Source organism: Styela clava, chromosome 15, assembly GCF_964204865.1.
Source record: "Styela clava chromosome 15, kaStyClav1.hap1.2, whole genome shotgun sequence".
NCBI classification, from domain to species: Eukaryota; Metazoa; Chordata; class Ascidiacea; order Stolidobranchia; family Styelidae; genus Styela; species Styela clava.
The window spans coordinates 1,219,494-1,231,625 of NC_135264.1; the positions used below are offsets into that span (position 1 = coordinate 1,219,494).

General features: G+C 33.6%; 1 long non-coding RNA gene across 1 annotated transcript in view; it reads right to left on the reverse strand.

Moving 5' to 3' along the window:
• The window catches only part of LOC144411908 (uncharacterized), a 72,168-nt gene extending 60,887 nt beyond the window's left edge, over positions 1-11,281 (reverse strand). The window contains exons 1-3 of the long non-coding RNA XR_013469007.1: positions 11,166-11,281; positions 9,773-9,810; positions 9,025-9,145 (exon numbers count right to left, since the gene is read on the reverse strand). This is a non-coding gene — a long non-coding RNA (uncharacterized LOC144411908). The remainder of the gene's footprint in view (positions 1-9,024; positions 9,146-9,772; positions 9,811-11,165) is intronic.
• Positions 11,282-12,132: the final 851 nt, after the last annotated feature.

A 12,132-nucleotide genomic window follows, 5' to 3' on the forward strand; every position in this document is an offset into this window, starting at 1 on the left:
AATTTGATAACAATCAAAAACTATATGAATGTATGTATTATTATTCCTTTATTATAATTTGTACACCCCAGCTGTTTGATTTACAATTTTTACCACCAAAACTATGTCGTGTCTGACATTGAAACTTAACGGTTCTAATGAATTTACTAATGCAGACAAAATCCGAAAAACTTTCGCTTTCAATTAATATGTTTTCAGTCAAATATTTTCACCAATAAATTGGTCTTTTTTATGAATCTGTTGTTGTGCATGGCTTTCAAACATCTGATCAAGCTTTTTGTTATGGCGGAGATATAGTGTGGGGAATCTTGTATAAATAAAACATGGTATTAGGAACAAGAATTATGCAGTTCATTTTCATCTCTTCACCACGTAGCTTAAGATTTTTGCAAAATACCATTCTGTAATAAAGCATTGTTCTGCAAAAGTACTCGCAAGCTCTAATGAAAAACAAACTGATCAGTATCAATACGACAAAATCAGAAAATTCTAGAAAAATAAAGAAAAGTCTTCATGTTGCGTGTTTTTAAATCTACTAATTTATTACGCTTTATCAGAGAATTAGAAGTAACCATTTCATTTCTTTCTTAAATTCGTGGAAACGTTCTGCGCTTTTTTGTTGATACGTTTGCTTGCATTTCTCCAATATTTAGCTTAACATTATTACTTTCCATCTTTACTGTTTTACTTAAGTAAGAACAATAAACATCATTGGGCATTTTCCAATGTATTTTTGTACGGCTAAGACATCCAAGCGACAATGACAACGACAATTATTATTTATCAGAATTTTTTTCTATTCAAATAAAAATTCAAATTCACCAAACACAAATCTGAGTCGGGCATTTAAGTTACGACAGATTTAAATTCAATTCAATGGAAGAATTAATTTCAGAAAAAAAAACACATCCCTGAATAAGATTTTAAATTTTTGAATCATTCCTAACCCAAACCCAAGCTGAACAACTACTAATTTGTTATGCCGGGAAAGCACTTAGGTGCTCATAAAAATGTGACCCTAATATGTTTGTTGAGTAAGAGTTAATATCCTTTACGTATACGTCTCATCGTGCACCAAGTCAAAAGAGTAAATCAAAACAAAAGCAATAAGAAACTTTTGCGTCGTTTTCAAGCATGATATATGCTTGTCCGATTGTTTGTGGCCACGGTAGCACGTAATTTCTCTTTATCATATTTTCAATTCTCCGAGTTTTAGGTCTGTAAGTATTTCAAAGTTAGAAATATACAGAGGAATATGTTATTACTTGAAAGAAAGTAATTTGAGCTAGCGAGCAATCGTTTTCAGCGCGTATATAAGCTAGTAATCATAATCCGCACAATAATAAACAAACATTAAATGCGCTCGCTCGAAATTACTCGCGAAAACATGCGCCCTTTGTTAATTGAATATTCACTTTGCTTCAAAAGCAAGGTTTGGGCTTGCCAGAACGGTGACGTAATTTTTTCTTCCGTGAGAGACTTTGTTGTCGAGTCGATTTCGCTTGTATTTATCAGAGCGGTACCAAAACAAAACTTTCAAAAAAAAAATAAATAAAAAATTTCTCTCATTTTCAACGCGACACAACTGAGCGAAAGGCACACGCGTATCGGGAAGCGTCTGGCACAAAGCGCCCTAATCAAGTTTTCCGATGAGATTTAGCTCAAATGGAGGGCGGGTAGATTGAGTTAAGTTAATGACAGATTTAAAATCAATCCAATGGAAGCATCAACTTCAAAAAAAAACACCCGAATGCAGATTTCAAATTTGCAAATCATTCCTAACCCGAACCATATAACCCAAGCTGAACAACTATTAATTTGTTATTTTAAAGCGAGCGGGGGTGTTTTCCGAAATCTCATTTTTCCAAAGAAACATTTTCAACTGTGGTAATATACTTAAATATTTAATATACAGTGCAAACGAAATTGAGAATGAAACACAATAGCGGGGGAAAATTTGAATATTTCATTAAATCGAGCACTAATATAAAAAACTTGATTCAACAAAAAGTTGTGGTGGCTCAATGTGATTAATTTTAAAAAAATATTTATTTAATTTGATCTAATTTCGGCTGGGGGGTAAAAATTTGAATGTACCAATAATTTTTCGAACTATGTCATTATGTGAACTATATGAACTATTTCAAGTCTTGGGTTTATGAATGACAGAAAATGTAATTTGATAAATTAGATATGAATTGGATATATTGGAATTGTATATATTAACAAAGCAGAAAAATTTATTGCATACCGGCTAAAACTGCACACCTGCCCGTGAACGTAGTGGCGTAGCCCGGGGGTGGTTTTGCGGGTCGACCCCCTCCCCTCTTTTAAAAAGAAAAAAAAAACATTTTTCTGTATCATAGATGGCAATCCGTACCTTGAAACGCTTTTTAGACTCCAAAGACTGCTGAAACACGCGTATTCTAGCGTTCGATCGGACTCGCTAGCTGTTTCGATCTAACTTGGCGAAACAAAAACAGAAATTTCAATGTACCAATAATTTTTCGAACTATGTCATTATGTGAACTATGTCAAGTTTTGGGTTTATGAATGACAGAAAATATAATTCGATATGAATTGGATATATATTTCAACAAATCTATTTGTACCTGTCTGTTTCTGCACTCGCGAAATGGCAACATAAAAAAGAATAATACTACGTAACGCTGTGTGATTTTTTAAATTCTAGTTAACCTTTTAGTTAAATTCTAGTTAACCTTTCCGAGCCTGTCGAATCCCTGCGCTATCCTGAAAGCTCTCGCCAAACCCCATTGTATCGAACAGTTGATATTAGGAGCCCAATCCAAACTTCATAAAAGTCCAATTTCGTGCAAGGGTATAAAACATGAAAAGTTTCATCTTGAAAATCCTAGGTTTTCGATAACAACCCAAGATGTTTCAAAGTCATAGGCAGAAAGCATTTAAGGGCACTATCATATAAGCACAAACACCAAAGCGCGCGACATCCCTGGAGATGACGGGTTCACTAAAACTTACAACTGCGCAACGCTAAACAAACAGCAACGCTAATTTATTACACACTAACACAAATATATTTCTGTAACGTTTCGTCTGACCAAAATCAGACTTCCTCAGACAAGCAGTTTACAACAATGACAAGAAAAGAGCAATCATGCAGTTTAAATATGGCGATAAATAAATTTGTTTGAAATTAATTGTGAGCAAACAATGAAAAAACAATTATTGATATTCAGCTTATACTAGAAGTTTAAAAAAATTAAAATATTAATTTTTCGTTTAAATAAAATTATTTGCTGATTTGCTTCGTTACAGTATCGCCACTGGAAACGATATTTTATTTTGGGGCTTGCATGGCGTAGTTAACCAATGCCAAATCGTATGGAATTCACATTGATACACTCGGTTGGAATTACTTATTAGCCAGAAAAAAACGATAGTTGTCCGAATCATGATATTATACAGTATTTAGACTAAAGGATTTTCCAAAATAAATTCCATTTGACAGACAAACCAAAGCTGAGCTTATACTCAATATAATAAAAATAATACTTTGTCAGCAAGTTTCCCGAAAAAAATGCAGATATTATTTATTGATAGATATACAAGTAATTTACACGAGACGCGAGATATTCCAAACTTGAACGGCTTAAAATGTTTGTGTACCACAGGCATTGTGCGTTATATTTACCTAATATTGAGGTCCTCTAAATTAGCCACAGGGATTGTAGACATTCTACATTCATTATAAGAACATAACATATTAATACTCGAAATAAACTATGAAGAAATAGGGAATATATTTCTAGATTTGAAAACTTATGGACATGAGGGACATGGGTTCTAGGAACACTACCAATGAAGGTCTATACTGGTTATAAGGTATTTGCGGCTATAGTATATCATAAATTTAAATTGGAAATTTAATTTTAGGACACGAATTTTGGAGAGAGGATTAACAACTACATTAATACCCTCTGGTGAAAACGGGTTCCAAGATTAATAAAAAAAAATGGTATATGGTATGCAGAATGATAAGGACATGTTAGCTTTGGTACCTCATGATAAACGATTTTAGAGTCGTAATCGTAATATTTGCAATAATAAAGCGTCATACATATTACATACACGCATGAATATAAGATATGAATACTCGCACTTAATAACAGCGCATTAGGAATATTGCCAGCTTCGAACACTTATTAACCTACTTCGAACACTTGAATCAATCTGAATCGTATGGTTACTTGGACTACCAAGGATTGTCAGCTTCGAACACTTATCAATATGAACCGTATGGTTACTTGGACTACCAAGGAATGCCAGCTTCGAACACCTATCAATATGAATCGTATGGTTACTTGGACTACCAAGGATTGTCAGCTTCGAGTACTTATCAATATGAATTGTATGGTTACTGGTAGTACCGAGGATTGCCAGCTTCGAACACATATCAACATGAAACGTATGGGTATTGGCTACTAGGACTACCAAGGGAAGTATATGTCGGGTGTGTAGGATTTACGGCTACATTTGTGCAATTGGCCTAATTTATATATTATCCTTATTGAAAATTTCAGTTTGGGACACAAATTACATGGTTAACCAGTACCGAAGTTAGTAATATTCACGGTTATATTAATGTACTTGATTAAACTCACTCCAATATTACCAGTATTGAAAATTTATTGCGATTTGGATTGGAACATGAATGGCATGGTTATTAACTGTGTACTACCAGGTGGTATAAATCAGTGATTCCCAGAGTGGGCGGTTATAAACTTATAATTATATTATAACTTGATAATTTAGTGAACAGTTAATCGTTTAACGATCCCACAATTTAAATATAATTAGATTAGACGAATGGGAACACGCTGCACAGGGCAGGGTTCCAACAGCGCAGAAAATATTTAATTCAAATGGAGCTCCATGAAATGCAATGAAATGAGGAAATAAAATCCATATGTTATATTTGAGAAATGCATCGATACGTGATTTTTATAAAGATGTATCTTGTTAATGAAAATCTCTCATAATTTGACAAACCATGCAAAAAAGGCAGAAGTCAGAAACCTAGATTCTTTCATTTACGAACTCGTTTGTAACAATGATACAAGTGCTATCAAAAAAATTACTAATTACCATTCAATTAGTAAACGGGTTGAGTTGAGATTGTGGCTGACGAAAATGTCACCAAAGATTAAAGAAAAAATTCTCTCTGGAACAGTGATTTTTCAACCTTTTTTGTACCGCGGAACACTTTTTTCAATTTAAAATTGTGGCGGAACTTCAGACGAGATTTTTGAAAATAAACTATATTATGCAATTAACTGACGTCGATCATTTCGGCATGAAAATAAAATGCCGAAATCAATAATATAGCTTGTCAACTTTAGCTGGGAAAGACGTGACACATTCCGATTCAAAGCTACAAATAAATGTTTTTGCAAGTTTGCTCATGAATACTATGATTACGGTAGATAGAAACAGAAATGGTATTTTATTGTGATATTTAGGTCTGTTTCGATGATTTTCAAATATTTTATTCTGTAATTGTGGAGAGACAAACACGCAGCTCTTTCTCAACAGCTCTCAATCTCTCGCGTTTTTTTTTATACGCAACAGGAGTTCAGAAAGAAGGTCGGAGGTCGATTTGGAAATTATTAGAAACAATGAAAATTGGCAGCAAAGCGATTTTTACTGTTTAATTTCGTCATTATCGCTACTTTTTTTGCCCCTGAACGTTTTCATATTACCACCTTTGTTGTTCTTGTGCGCACGTATTAATTCTTGCCGATCGGCGGAGATCGAAGTTTCAAATTTTTGTAGAATTATATGCGTTCACATCGGCGACAGATGTTAATGACATTAAGGAGCGCTTTTAAATTCCAATTTCATTCTAACTTTTATCTTTTGCGCTGGCTTGGATCTAACTCATCGCCGTTGGCAAATTAAACGTCCCAGTTGCGAATAATATTATCGCACACATTTATTGAGACGGTAATTGAGTTTCTTCAATTAGATACTGTGATAAGATTAATCTGTGATTACGTGAATCCTGAATGTTGATTTAAAAGCTGAAATAAATTTTCTACGTGGTCATTAGGCGAGATGACGATGAAGAGCACTTCTTTAACGATATCTTACATGCGCGACCTGATGCCACAAAAATTGCTTGGTGCTGAATTGCCCAATTGATTTTGTGCTGATTAGAATTAATCACCTCGAGTTTTAACGTTTTCTTTTTCAACAAAACAATACCGCGACCATTATCATAGGTAAAATCGTTACCGAGAAATTCACAATTTTAGTTACGGAATTTGCTAATTCAACACTTCACTTGACGATTTTGATGATGCCACGCCCTAATTATTACAGCAAGAAAAGCTTCAAAATGCAACGAATGTAATCTACTCCGATGATGACTCCATCCATAGTCGAGTATAATGGTCACATTTTTGAAACATTATTTGGTCAAGAATGGAATGGATCACTAAAAAAAGGGAATAAGATAAAGTCCATTAAAAGGGAATATGGCCTGTCATTTCTTATCTGGTTACAAGTTTTTTATACCGACTTTCCAAAACTCTGACTCCCCGTTTTTAAATCGACGCTATTTATATTATTCAAATGACGTCATAATACCTCGAAAGAGCAATTTTTCGCGGAACACCTGGATGTCTCTCGCGGACCATGATAATTCACATTGATACACTCGGTTGGAATTACTTATATAACATCGTTATTGGAAAGCTAAAGTAATTCTAGCTTGGAACACGAATGACACGGTTAACTGGTTACTACCATGGTCATAGACCATTATACTTTCAAATTACATATATAAGATTAGCCAGATTGGCCCATAAAATTAAATCAATAATTCTATGCAAGATAATAATGACTATGCTATCAATAAAAGAAGGCAATATACATATAAATATGACACAGGATATATAGACATCCTTGTATCCGCAAAACTCAGTGTGTACTCAATTTAATTCATTATAAATAGAAATGAGTTTCAATGTTTTAGAATTAATGATTTCCTCTCTATATTATTATTGATACAATGCTGTTCTAGCAGTTAGGTAGACGTTTTCGAGGGAGGATTCAAGGAGAAATCGATAAAGAAGTACTGGTACTTATATCTTGAGTAGAATTTTTTTTTCATAAGTATAGTATAGCTATGAAAATATTTTTACGAATTGTGGTAATTACAATGTAACTCTTGTTATGAAAATGCTCGCCACACCTCAAAAATACCTAGCTAGCAATAAGCTACATATAACAAATAGTATGTTTCATTCAAAAATACCTTGAAAATACGGGGATGGAATGTAAATATCCAAAAAATGCACGAATAAGTCCAACAAACAAAAAATAGATTTAATTAGCTACATGCCCCCTCAAAATTGTCTACGCCCCTTTTGCAAAGCGCGCCCCACCCTTTGAGAACCATTGCCCCAGTGAATAATTGCTGATACCATTAAATTTCACGCCAACGATACTAAGAAATGAACACCGGTCCGGTTCTAAAGACTTTGCCATATAAAATTATTAGCGCGCATTGGTGCCTAAACTAACAGTATTACTGCAAACACAAGGGAAAAAGTTCCTTCTCAACAATGACGAAAATTTTACAAAATTTGGAACAAAGTAATGCAAGTTTTATTCCGAATATTAGGTGGTAATATGACAAAAACACGGTTTTTTATTGCTAAAATTCATTTTTGTCTTATTTGCTTATTAGTCAGATGAAAAAAAACGATAGTTGTCCGAATCATGATATTATAAAGTATTTGGGGGGTTTTCCAAAAAAAATTCCAATTGACAGACAGTTTCCATTTACGTATCCATATTAAGTTTTTGGCCATTCGGAAGCGTTGCCACAAAATCTTAATATGGTGAGCTGGAGTGAATATTTAATTATTAGATGCAAACAGCTAATTTTCAAAGAGATGCTAAAATTGTACAATATTCCGCCTAAAACTCAGCTATTAAACATGTACGACGATACTTCAAACACTTTTACGAAAATTTCTTCCCTGGTCTATTAAGGCATAGGTTCCCAAAGTGCTCCGTGAGAGAAACTTAGGCGCTCCGATTACTTAATAAAATACTGACTTGTCCGATTTTGTGACTGTCCAAAGAAGTAATAACACTAATAAAATTTGACATCAGTAGTGTCGAAATAGGACAACGAGCGCAAATTCAAATGTGACATTATATATAAGTAAGATCGCAGAGGATAAAAAGTTGTCTCTCGAGTAAAATATTCAATTCATAGCCGGTGCGAGCATTCAAAATATCTTGTCATAGTAATTTATTTGTGTTCTTCGTTACTCGAATTTTAGTCGGGAAAACTTTTACGATTATTTAATAAATGAAAAATCACTATTTGAAAATTGCACGAAATACGTCCCAAACTGCCAACTATAAGTAGACCGGAATCGTATTTTGAAGTTAATCAAATTTGATTTGTTTTTTCGGCACTCAAAATTATTTTAAAGATATCGACAAAATACGAACGATTGTAATTTAAAATATTGCAAAAAAAAAATGTTCGATATATTTTGCATTAATTATCTTATATATCGTCACATACAGAGAAAAAGTCGTATTGGGCTCCATCGGTAGTTTCAAAATAGACAAAAGGTACATCGCGCGAACAATTTACTGTGTTTCCATTTCAGTTCCTATATGGTATACATTTTGAAGAAATCCTAACATAACACAAATTTACAATGTCTGAAAAGCGTTTTCAATCTGCTGTGAGACTGCTAGAACAAAACTTATGGTGATATCTTCCGTTTTAGATTTTAGTTTTAATATTTTATAATGCCGGTTTTCAATTAAGAAATTGGGTTGCAAATTCACCTGGTATTAAGCCTATTAAAATGTTTAGCATTTAAATTAAGTAAGTAATTTTAACCTATTTAGGAATAATAATAGATACCAATTTTAAAATTGATTGTGGGGATCCGTGAATAGTGGTGATGAATGTAAATTAGAAAGATTCAAAAGATTTTAATAACATACTTGCTCTTTAGACTCGAGGCAGCCACGTCTCTCAGTGATGAATAATCGGACGAATAACTCCGCATGTCTTTAGATATAATGATGAATTGTCTTTCCCTCTTTCAAGAAGTGTTTCAGAAAGCTGAAATTTATTTGAGATAATGAAATGTAGGTAAATTTTGTATGATATTGATTTGAATTATATATAGATGTTCGAACTACGTCATTATTAAGTTTTGGGTTTATAAGTTACAGAAAATGTAATTTGACAGGAGCACAGAGAAACTATGCTTATACTTTAGAGTTTAGATACATAAAAATGAAAATATTAATTGTCAGTTCATTGACAAATTATTCACAGATTTTCCCCTAAATTACAAATATTACTTTGGAATGATTTGTCAGCGTATAATATTGCAACACATCATATAAAATATATTTATATTCATGAAGAGCACGTTGAAAATACGGCTACATATTCAAAAAAGGAAAATATCGAAAATAAGGCGGTAAAGATAAAATCTAACAAATTTTTCCTTTACGCCCCTCAATAAATTGTCCACGCCCTTGTGATGAGCTATGCTTATTCTAAAGATACAAAGACGACAACTTGTAGCATACTGATATCCATTTACATTCATTCTATATTATTTGCAGATTTTCAATATTATAAATATTACTTATTTTGAATGATCTGTCAGTGTGCTATGTTGTATCTCATTATCTAAATCCTAAATAGTTAATAGTTTATCAGTGTGTTATATTTTACCTTCAAGTTCTCTATAGTCTTTCCCTCCCAGCAACTTCCTGAAAATATAGGTCAATAAATAACTTCAGCCACAGACATTGTAGACATATATTTATATATATAAATAAGAACAGGACAGATTATTACTACGGAATAAACGATAAGGAAATAAGAATTATATTTCCAGATTCGAAAACTTATGAACATGGAACGGTATGATTACTGAGACTACTAGCAACGGATATATAGGCTGACTATAGTAGATTTACAATTTGGCGGGATCTCATGTATATAGTGATCTTTAAACTGGTTATCGATCGGCGACACCCAAGTTTCTAATATCTAATTAATAAAGTAAGAATTCCAGAGATTTGAAACTACTATATCTTATATTGACGGTGTGTGCCGTATAAACGATTCAACTAACACCATTCAGTAGAGAATATAAACAATAGGGAAAATATGACATATATTTCCATGTCTCTAAATTTAAACAGTCATGAACATATGAATACTTAGCACTTTTACCAAGGGGATATGGACCAAAAAAAGTTTACACTTGGTTGAATATAATTTACACAGTATTGTTTTTGAAAATTTTAGTTGGGACACGAGTTCTTTAAGGTGTAAGATTAACGGCTATCTTAATACACTTAGTATGACTCACTCTTATAATATCATTATTGAAAATTTGGGGCGATTTCAGTTTGAAGTATAGTTGGGAACATCAATGACATGGTTATCAACTGTTTACTACCAGAGCGTTTACTACCACGATGAGCTACAGTTAAATTTAAGTCATTAGTCTGATTACCATTATCATTTGTGGCAAAAACGCTCATCAGATTAATAAAAAAGGCCAGGACTACGATTTCAGGGAAATTAGGCATATTAGTGTGTATATAGACACCCCATGGTGAACAACAAGGTAAACAATAAGTTTTAATATTAGCATGGTTATTAAGTTGGGGTTGTGTTTTAACCGAATTGCACTTAACGAGGCATAGTTCAAATCCTTTCAGTATCTCTGCAGATATACACTGCTGGATTAACTTATAGTATCACTTTAAAAAAATTCACTGTTTGTAGTAATCACAACGTGACGCCCTATTGCGATGAAACCTCTTTTATTTATGCTGACCCAATGAACTTTACCTAAACTGACATTACAAGATAGTGGTTGGTCTTTAGGTTTGGACGATTAAACGAAACAACAGCAGATGGGACAACACAGCAGTTAGCCCCTGAACGTGCAGCGCTATACTGACTACGCCATTATTCACCGGATATTGCTACAGTTAATTTGTAGTACAGAATAGTTAATTTCGCAATTACACTCACCGAAAAAAAAAACAACATATTATTTATTTATAGACATGTAAATTGAAAGATTTCAAATGATATGATTACATACTTGCTCTTCAGACTTGATAGGCCTCCATCTCACTCAGTGATGAAAATCTGACACTTGACGAATTTCTTTTGGTGCAATGATAAATTGTTCTGTCGACTTTCAAGCAGTGTTTTAAAACGCTGAAAATCAATATATAGATCGTGATTTTGTGTAAGTCAATTCTAAATTTGAATTAAACTAAATTTCATGGAGCCAACTATGCCATTTTCAGGTAGTTATTTCACACAAATGTTATTTGACAGAGACACTACAAAGCTATGCTTATGCTAAAGATACAAAAAACCAACTATGTAATTCAATTGAGGTCATTTTCAACTATGTCGCTGATTTCCCCAAATTTACATCCTTTAGTTAAAATGATATGTTAGTGCAGGGGTCACCAAACTACGGCCCGCGGGCCGGATCCGGCCCGCGACGTCATTTTATCCGGCCCGCGGCGTCATTTTATCCGGTCCGCAATAACACACAAAAATGGCTAATTTTTTTTCCAAGGGAGATTTTCACGAGCATGAGTAATAATAGGCCTTTCCGCGTCCGCTCAGACACTTTCGTCACCCTGACAGATTTTCAGTCGTGGTTGTAAACAAAACTTCGTTTTTGCGACTTTGAATGCTACCAGTACGTAACGTTTTCTGCGATACACTTCTACACTCGTGGCGCGTGCTTTCGACGAAACTGTTTGTTTTTTGTGCTAAAATAAACGTCGAATGTGCATTTTGTGCAGTACTGTAATCCCTCGCGTACTGCTCCAATTTCAAACGCCACACTAACTTTTGTACTGCTTTAATGCGGATATTGTAGGTATGTAGGTATGTTACAAAAAAATTGAAGTCCATCCGATTTAAATAAAAACTGCTTCAGTTGAAAGATCTGAGTAAAAATAGAAAACAATACCAAGTTTATAATAAACGGTCAAGAAATAACGGAGATATCGGAATTTTAGTACCGCCCGACAGGCCAATTTTTT